Source organism: Belonocnema kinseyi, chromosome 10, assembly GCF_010883055.1.
Source record: "Belonocnema kinseyi isolate 2016_QV_RU_SX_M_011 chromosome 10, B_treatae_v1, whole genome shotgun sequence".
NCBI lineage: Eukaryota > Metazoa > Arthropoda > Insecta > Hymenoptera > Cynipidae > Belonocnema > Belonocnema kinseyi.
The window spans coordinates 71662974-71672784 of record NC_046666.1 but is presented as its reverse complement, the minus strand read 5'-3'; the positions used below and the strand labels follow the sequence as shown (position 1 = coordinate 71672784).

Here is a 9811-nt window from a genome sequence, read left to right as displayed (position 1 = left end):
TTGTGGCTGAAATTTTACCGCGATTTCGCTGGAAGCGGGTGCAATTTTTCAGATTAGCACCCGCTCCCGGCGCAATCCTGCGGTTGTCCTTATGACAAATTTGTGTGTGTGTGTGTATGTGTGTGTGTAATAACAATAATATCCATACTATGTACACCTGGAAAACATAACCTGAATATCGACGCATGCATGAAATTAAGAATCACGCAAAACATCCAAATTGCCAATTTCTTCAATTTCTTTCAAATGGGGACCGAGATATAAATAGAAGACCACCGAAGTCTTCCGAAGCCTTCAGATCGGCAATCATCGTATAGCAGAACTCCGAAGTCGAATCGCGCATTTTCGGCTTACATACGAACTCACAGTGGTAATCATGCATCTTCTGTTTTGCGGCTCCCAAACAGTAGGTATGGTGGGGGTAAATTTCATCCACGATCTGGCAGCTCTGGACCCAGAATAGACAGTTGGGGGGTTGCGTAGAAGACGCAACGGAACTTGAGGACTAACCATCCTCAAGTATCTTCTAATATTGTGCTAACTTAGGCTAAAAACCTAAGTTTACAGAATATTAGTAAGAGAAAAAGAACTCTGAGGCGGAAGCTAGTATACCTAGTGTACCCGGTTCCAAGAGTAATCTTTTTCGAAGTCCGCTTTTACCTTTTATACGCTATACTTAGCTAATTTTACCTCCGGGAACTCTGATTTTGGGCTCTAAGAGCCATTTTATAGAAAACTTTCTAAGTCCAAAAAAGGACATTATTTGAACTCTGACGGAAAACGTCCAATCTTTGATAAAATTTTGAAAACTATTTCAAGTCCAGAGGACTGAATTGACTTAGGCGAAAAAAGCCAAGATTAAATGAAAATTTTTCTAAGTCCCATAGTGGCAATTTATACTTAGACGAGAAACGTCTTATTTGAGAAAATTTCAGATTTTATGGCAAAGTGCTGCATAGCCAGAATTTGAACTATTATCTAAAATATAATTTCTTAAATCAAACGAAGAGCAAGGCGTGGTAGACCCATTAACCTTGGTCAAGTAAGTTGGATTTTGAAATACGAAGGCTTGTTTTGAGAACCTTAATTCTTTATGGGCAGATGAGAGTATACCTCTCTAAATCTGGTCAAGAAAAGTTTTAAATCTCGATGCGAAGCAAGAGAATATTTCTATAAAGCCTGAGTCTAAAAGACTTTCCCTTTTAAAAGAATAAAATTGTAGAGGCAGTACCTGCAGACCTGGAAATATCCGGATTATAGCAAATAAAGCCATAAGCAATACCGGCAAATGCCCGACTCGCACTATGACCTACTAAGGCTACCCCCCACCATTGCATCCCGCGCGTTACCCCTCGGTTGCTTTTTCACGCCTGGGATTATATCTTCGTAGACTGGCGTAGCTGAGATATTTAAGGATTCCCGCAATAAAATTAAGCTGTTGTCCCTTTTGATTCCATTTCAGAAGTTTCCCATGGAGTTTATAACTCTAAAATTCGAAGATTACAAAAAATCTTTAATAAAATTAAAATTGTTTCAACTTTTTTGTATAATATTCGTCTTTTTAGTTATAAAATTATATATATATACACACACACACACACACACATATATATATATATATAAAATAATATATACTATATTTTAGTATATTTTTTGGTTAAAAACTAATTTACTTAGTTCAAAATTAATTTCTTCCGAGAAAAACGGAACTAGTTTGTAGAAAATTGGTTGTGTTTTTGTTGAAACTTAATCTTCTTGAATAAAAATTAAATTTCGTAGTTAAAAATTAATTTGATTGCAAATTTAAATATTTTCAGTTCGAAAGGTCGTTTATTTCAAAAATTGATCTTTAAACATATAGTTAAAATATTTCATTGATGTTTGCACTTTTTTTATTTGAAAATTTTATTATTTGGATACAAAATCGTGTATTAAAAAGTCTTGCTTCTAGTTAGAAGACTATTTTTCTTGGTGGAAACTTCTCAAAAATATTTATATTAAACTATTTCATTTAAAATTACACTATTTTCGAAAAATCAGAAACTTTTAAGATATTTTTTTATATTGCAGGATTGATTAAGAATTTATGGCAAAAATATTTATTTTTTTTTCTTTCATAAATTATTTTTTACAGAATTCCTAAAAAAAGTTTAAGAGTTTTAAATAAAAAGAGTTTTTAAGAGATTCAAAACTATGATACTTAAGATTCCTGTATAATTTTTAAATGATTTTTCTTTTAAAAAACATAATTTTAAATGAATATTTAATAACATTTCAAAGCAAATTTGTATTTATAAATAACTATTGAACAATGATTAATATGTGGTAACTCAAAATAAGAAGGATTTAACTACTAATTTATAAAGTGTTCAGGGAAAAAATGAAATCTTTCCAGTTTTAATGCTTTTCAATGAAAGTTACTTAAAATGATATAATTTTAAAAAAATTCCAGATTGGTTGTTTCATTATTCAATTTAGTGCATTTAAACTTAGAGCGTGAATTATTTTCTTTACATTCGATCTGTACAATTTATGAAACTTATAGTTTATTTATTTTGCAATTTACCGATATTTATTTTAAATTTGGAAAGTTAAAAATGATTATTTTTTAAAAATAATTTTAAGAATATATTTAGTAAGATTTAAAAATATTTCCAAAATTGTCCGAAAATAATATGGAAGATTTTAACAGCTTATTTTAATTTTGCAGGATTTATTAAAAGTTTTATGGTAAACTCGAATAATATAAAAAGGAGTTGTTAAGAAGTTTAAAAAGAATTCAAAAAATGATAATGATTTAAAAAACATTTTCAACAAAATTTAGGATTTCGAAGATTTTGAAATCAAATTTTTCAACTGCTTAAGCATATTGAACGGCTGAAAAAGAAGAAAGTGCAAATAACTTTTTGGTTGACAATATTTTCTTGCCTAAAATATCAACTATTACATTTGTCGTTGAGAACTCATCTTCTTCAGTTGAAAATGAAGTAAGATTTCAACATACTTCATCGTCTCACGTTATTATTAAATGACATGGGGGGGGGGGGGGGCAATGACACGGATCCCAAAAGGAGGAATTTTTCGTTGAAAAAATAAATTATCATAAAATAGCGTAAAATATAACAATTTCTAGTTTCAGAAACAAATTAGATGAATAAATTAAAAATTTTAGATATTCAAATACAAGGAATTCGTTTCTTCCATTTAAATAGCTTGAGATTAAGTTTAATGTCTCAGTCAGTCACAAATGATAATAAAAATGAATTAATTATAAAATATTCCAGGAATTTTCACAGAGTGAATTTTAGTTCGCAGTGCTATTATTCATTCTCATTTTAATTTAGAAACCGAATTTTGTCTATGCATAACTGTCAAAAATTTGTATTTGTTTACAAAATATTTGGTTACAAACACTATTTACAATAAGGTTTATTCTTAACGTTTTAATTATTTTCGTGATTAAACGTAATTCTTCTATTAATATGTACATTGAATCAAACTAGAACTAGTTATACAATATTTTGAAATTCAAAGTAATAAAGTCCATTGATTTTAAAAAGGAAACGTCAAAAAAAACTAAATAATACAGGGTGGACACGCTGGGGCTTACATACGTAGCGATCTGAATGCTACCCGAATTCCACAACAGCAAGGGAGAAGCTATTATACAGGGGGATTTTCATATTTCGCGCCATTAAAATTGCATTCGAATCGGCCAATCGGTCAAGTTCGTGCATCTTCGGATCAAGTTTATCATAGTTTCCATGTCAGCGTTCGAAACTTCAAATGGATACAAGTATTAAGACAACATCGGTTTTGCTACATAGTAATTACAAATAATAAAAGTGTTTAATTAATAATGAAGTGAGACATGTGTACTGAGAAGTAAACGTCAATTATTTTCCGTGCCAATAACATTATGGAATGTCTGCTGAGTGACAAATACTATAAAATAGTGATAATATTCTGCGATCCCAATGGGAGAAGAGTGAATTGTCTTTAACGCTTATTTGCGCCAAAAAAGGTATGTCATGAATATATAGAATATGTATTAAGTAAAGTAAATAAAATATTACATGCGTAAAATTTAAATTGACATTACCTACATATACTTACAGCGATTAGGACAAACACGTGAATCCGAACATAACCTCGAAATAATGACAGATCGGCCCGGCTTGTTTATTTTATTATACTTTCGATTGATTATTATTTGCCAAAGAAATGTTTTGTGGTTTTGTATGTTTATTACTGGCAGTCTCGGCAGTAATAATTTAAACAATAATTACTCAATAATAATTTAACAAACATGAACTATTAATAATTTTTATAAGTAACACTTTATTCCTGAAATTAATAACTGATTTCCATTGTTTGTTTTCACAGATCGATCATAGATGAAATACACATCAGGAAATGCAGATGCATTTTGTGTATTTCAGCTGGTTCATTTCAATGAACATCATTGAAAAACCATTATCTCTAGCCCTTATCCCAAGACTGGGGATTGAGCAGCTTAAAATTAATTCAAATTCAATCTGATGGTATAGGTGTATCAAAAAAATATCTCAAGATATTTTATCTTGTCTGAATTTTAATTAATAAAATATTTAGGGATTTTTTTGTATTTTACAAAATGTTGTTTGATCAACCAATAAAATAAATTAGAGACTCGTTGGTGATCGAATTGTATCAGAAATAAATCTAGACAAGATATTTTAGGCTAAAATTGTTATTCCATTTTTTAGAAATTATTCTATTTTCGAAAAATGCTATCTCTGGATCTGATTTCCAAGCTGGTATTCAATCAGCCTCAAAAATTAATTCTAATTCATTTTGATGGTATAGGTGTACCAAAAAGATATCTCGAGGATATCTCGAGAATAATTTCTGAAAGAAAATTTGAATAACAATTCTGGCCTAAAATATCTTGTCTAGATTTATTTCTGATATAATTCTATCACGAACGAGTCTCTAATTTATTTTAATGGTTGACCAAACCAAATTTTATGATTTGATCCTGAGAAAACATTTTCGAAAATACAAAGAAATCCCTGATAAATTTTATTAATTAAAATTTAGGACAGTTAAATTTCTTCAAGATATCTTTATGATAAAACTATACCATCAAAATGAATTAGAATTAATTTTAGGCTGATTGAATGCCAGTTTGGAAATCAGATCCAGAGATAGCATTTTTCGAAAATAGAATAATTTATAAAAAATGGAATAAAAATTTTAGCCTAAAATATCTTGTCTAGATTTATTTCTGATACAATTCGATCACCAACGAGTCTCTAATTTATTTTATTGGTTGATCAAACAGAATTTTAGGATGAGATCTAGAGAAAACATTTTGTAAAAAACAAAAAGAATCCCTAAATATTTTATTAATTAAAATTCAGACAAGATAAATTACCTCGAGATATTTTTTTGATACACCTATACCATCAGATTGAATTTTAATTAATTTTAGGCTGCTCAATCCCCAGTCTTGGTATAAGGCCTAGAGATAATGGTTTTTCAATGACGTTCATTGAAATGAACCAGCTGAAATACACAAAATCCATCTGCATTTCCTGATGTGTATTTCATCTATGATCGATATGTGAAAAAAAAACAATAGAAATCAGTTATTAATTTCAGGAATAAAGTGTTACATATTAAAATTATTAATAATTCATGTTTGTTAAATTATTATTGAGTAATTATTGCTTAAATTATTACTGCCGAGACTGCCAGTAATAAACATACAAAACTACAAAACATTTCTTTGGCAAATAATAAACAATCGAAAGTATAATAAACAAGCCGGGCCGATCTGCCATTATTTCGAGGTTATGTTCGGATTCACGTGTTTGTCCTAATCGCTGTAAGTAAATATAGGTAATGTCAATTTAAAGTTTACGCATGTAATATTTTATTTACTTTACTTAATACATATTCTCTACGTTCATAACATACGTTTTTTGCCGCAAATAAGCGTTAAACACAATTCACTCTTCGCCCATTGGGATCGCAGAATATTATTACTATTTTATAGTATTTGTCACTCAGCAGACATTTCATAATGTTATTGGCACGGAAAATAATTGATGTTTACTTCTTGGTACACATGTAATTACTATGGAACATAACCTATGTTGTTTTAATACTTGTATCCATTTGAAGTTTCGAACGCAACCATGGAAACTGATAAACTTGATCCGAAGATGCACGGACTTGACCGAATGGCCGATCCGAATGCAATTTTAAAGGCGCGAAATATGAAAATCCCCCTGTATAATGGCTTCTCCCTTGCTGTTGTGCAATTCGGGTAGGATTCAGATCGCCATGTATGTAGGCCCCAGCGTGTCCACCCTGTATATAAGATAGTAAGATTGGCCAAATTTTCATTTAGTAGCGTGTAAGCTTTATAAATTTCAAATTCTGTGTTTGTGAAACTCAATTTCTTTAGAATCTTTATATGGTAAATTTTTTTATTTCAAATTAAAAGCATTAGTAGTTCCATCAATTTAAATTCATAGAAAATGTTTCCGCGAAAATTATTTCAGATTGATACATAAGAAATTGCAGTCAAATCTCACTTTGAAAACGTTAAAAATGGTAAAATTTGCGAAGTTTTTAATTCCCAGTTTAAAGGTCTTCAAAAAATAATAAATTTAAATTCTGAGCTTTACAAATTAGAGTAACATATAGACATTCTATGAATGAGCATTGCGAATACAAAGGGATTATAAGTACAATGGATACTAATTTCAAAATAGAGGCAAGTGAGGGGTAGCAATGGTGGGGGTACACTTAAGAAGGTAATATTGCGAGTCGGGCTATGACCGCAATACTTTGCCTTCCCTCGTCCTAATCCTCGTAAATCAGGTAGGCGAGTGCCTGTAGTCTGAGAGCGACTCGACTCAGGTCTATAATATAAACAGCGTGCGAACATACTCGTAGTGTCTTCCGTATAAAAGATTATTTAGCTACGGCTTACATTTACGAATTTAAAAATTATTAAAGCTTTGAATACGGAAAAACCGATATTTTACGCATATGGTGTTGGAAAATATGGAAGCAGGTGTATTAAAAGAGAACACTATGAAATATATTAAAAAGTCCAATCATTTATTTCGTGCTCTCTCCTGTGAAGCCAGACTCGTACTAACTCAAACGGTCTAAAACCCCGTGCTCGCTAGGCCCTCTTCCCTATGACTGTCATCGCTATTTTGTTTATAGGATCGTGCTGTGTGTGTGTATGTGTGTGTCCGAGAAAAAACTACTTCGTAAAAGCATGACCTAATTGAGTCGGATTTCGTACGTAACTTTAGGAGACCTCACACATTATCTTTTTTTCTCAGTAGATATGAAGGAACATTTACATTTGATATATTTATTTTTGCATACATATCAATATATGATTTTACTACGGCATCAACCAAAGAGTTGTTTTATTAAATTTAATCTAGCATAGGGAAAAATAAAATGTAAAATTAGAATAGGAATATTTACTCAATAAAACACTATTATACAGAGCATAAAATCTCATTCATCCTCCATGCTCAACCACAAATCTTAATAAAATTAATTATAACAATTTAAGTTGTTATACAAGTTAACTGTGGCTAAAACCCATAGGTTACAATATATATGTATATATAATATTTCCATCTGGGTCCACTTTAAGCAAAGGTCGTAATTTTCATTCAATTTCAATTCAGAAAAGCTCATTCTATTCCTGGAAAGGTTCTTTACAATTTGATTCATCGATTCCGTTTGTATGGAAATTATTTTCTTTCGGAATAATATGTAGAGATATTTGTAGTCAGCTATTTTTGAACTAAATAATCTACTAAATAATATTTTATGAAAACGTGACGTTTATAAAATTTGTTAGAATAATCGATGGGCCTTTTCTATTAATTTTATTAATCAAATTTTTATGTTCACTAGAAATAAATAATTCGGATAAATTAAATGTTTACATGTAAGGTTACGCACGTTTTCATACATTTTCGAGACCTTAATTCCCCTTGTCACGCGATAAATTATATGAATTAAAATCTGGAAAATTATAAAAATTTTAAAACAAATTCTAATGTTAGGTATGTAATTTCACTTATTTTTATTTTGGTTGAGACTTTCTAATCCTAGAAGTTCTAACGAGAACTCTGAAATCAACTATAAATTTCAACAAAACTCGTCAAAAAATATTTTTATTTAGTTAGAGATATATTCAGACTTGATCATAGAAAAATCTACAAAATAGATTTATATTTGTTAATTTGAAATAAATTCGTTACATGTTTCTTCTCGAGAGTAAAACTAAATTTCAATATAATTTTAGTCGAATCGATATCCAGAACGAAACACACAGGATTTTATATAATTATTTGAATATTTATTAAATTTGAATAAAAAATGAGTACACTTCGAAGTAAATCTTAAATTTGTTAATATTTAAGGAAATAGATGCTGTCAAAACAATCTTTTGTATGTAAATACTGTAAGACTATACTGAATAAAGTCCCTCTAGATTCCCATTATCCGAAAATTCAGATTTTTGATCGGGCCATGAATATTGTTAAAAACGAACCAACGATATTTGCAAAGTAAATATTCGCAACAAAATTTTTTTTTTAGTACTATCAAGCACGAATCAGATTCACAAATCGTTAAAAGAAAAATATTTGTATTTGAATTAAAAAAATTGTAAGATTAAATGTAGTCCTAATTAAACAGGAATGATTTTGACGAGTTTTTATGAACTCTGTAGTTGATTTTACAGTTTTCATCACAATTTTTAAGATTTTAAAGGCTTAACTGACATAAAAAATGTGAATTAACTGATTTTATTGGACATTTTGACCGATATGATCAGTCAGTATGACTGATTTAATCAGTCTGTTCGGTTTATTTTATCAGTCCGTCTTTTCTATTAAATATTTATTGAATCTATAAATTATAAAAATGTATATTTATTTGTCGCAGGCTTGAAAATCTTTTCCCTATATTATAAAATATTTGACGTACGGCTAACGTATTTCCAACGTAATTAAAAAAAACATTCTTGAAGATTGAAAAATGAAATTCACCGTTTATTTTAAAATGTTGTATTAAATCTATAAATTAAAAAAATTCCTAATTATATTATCGCAAGCTTTACAATGTAAATTTTTTTATGAAAATTACTCTTTTTTGTTAAAAATTGTATCTTTTTGGATAAAAAATGGCAACTGTTAGTTAAAAATTCTTGTATTTTCGTGTAATGTTTGTAATGTTTGTTCAGGGAGCGGTCACATATGATGTAACGCTTTTTGGGGTTTTTTTTTAAAGCGAGAGTTAGTTGTGTAACCATATACCGGTGTAACGTTTATATATATAAATCCCTTTTTTAAATTTTATGAATTCTTAAATTTTAATACTCCGATCCCTCGGTTTCAGTCCAATTTCTAGGGTTTTCTGAAAATAGCCTTAGCTAAAAATCGGGGGGGGGGGGATCTATCGGGAACACTATGCTACTGGTGCTTTCAGACAGGGGTCGCATCCATTTCTCGCCATGTAAACTGAGAAACTGCGCTAGCCAACAGACCGAGTGGACAGAATCCGAGAGTTATGTACATGTTGATGTACATCAACATGTACATCAACATTTGTAGTAGTCAATCCCTTGCTTTAAGGATGTCTATACCGTCAAGTTTAATATTACTTAATCTTTAACTTGATTTATAACATTGAAAAGAAAGGCACATGCACTATTTTTTACAAATTTCACGTTTTTATTTGAATAAACCTATTATTTCATATATTAGTATATATA

The 9811-nt window shown here is 29.8% G+C and overlaps 1 protein-coding gene across 1 annotated transcript in view; it reads left to right on the top strand.

Moving 5' to 3' along the window:
• Window positions 1-9811, top strand: part of LOC117181456 — a 141126-nt gene that overhangs the window by 129277 nt on the left and 2038 nt on the right. The gene's annotated exons all lie outside the window — the stretch shown is intronic.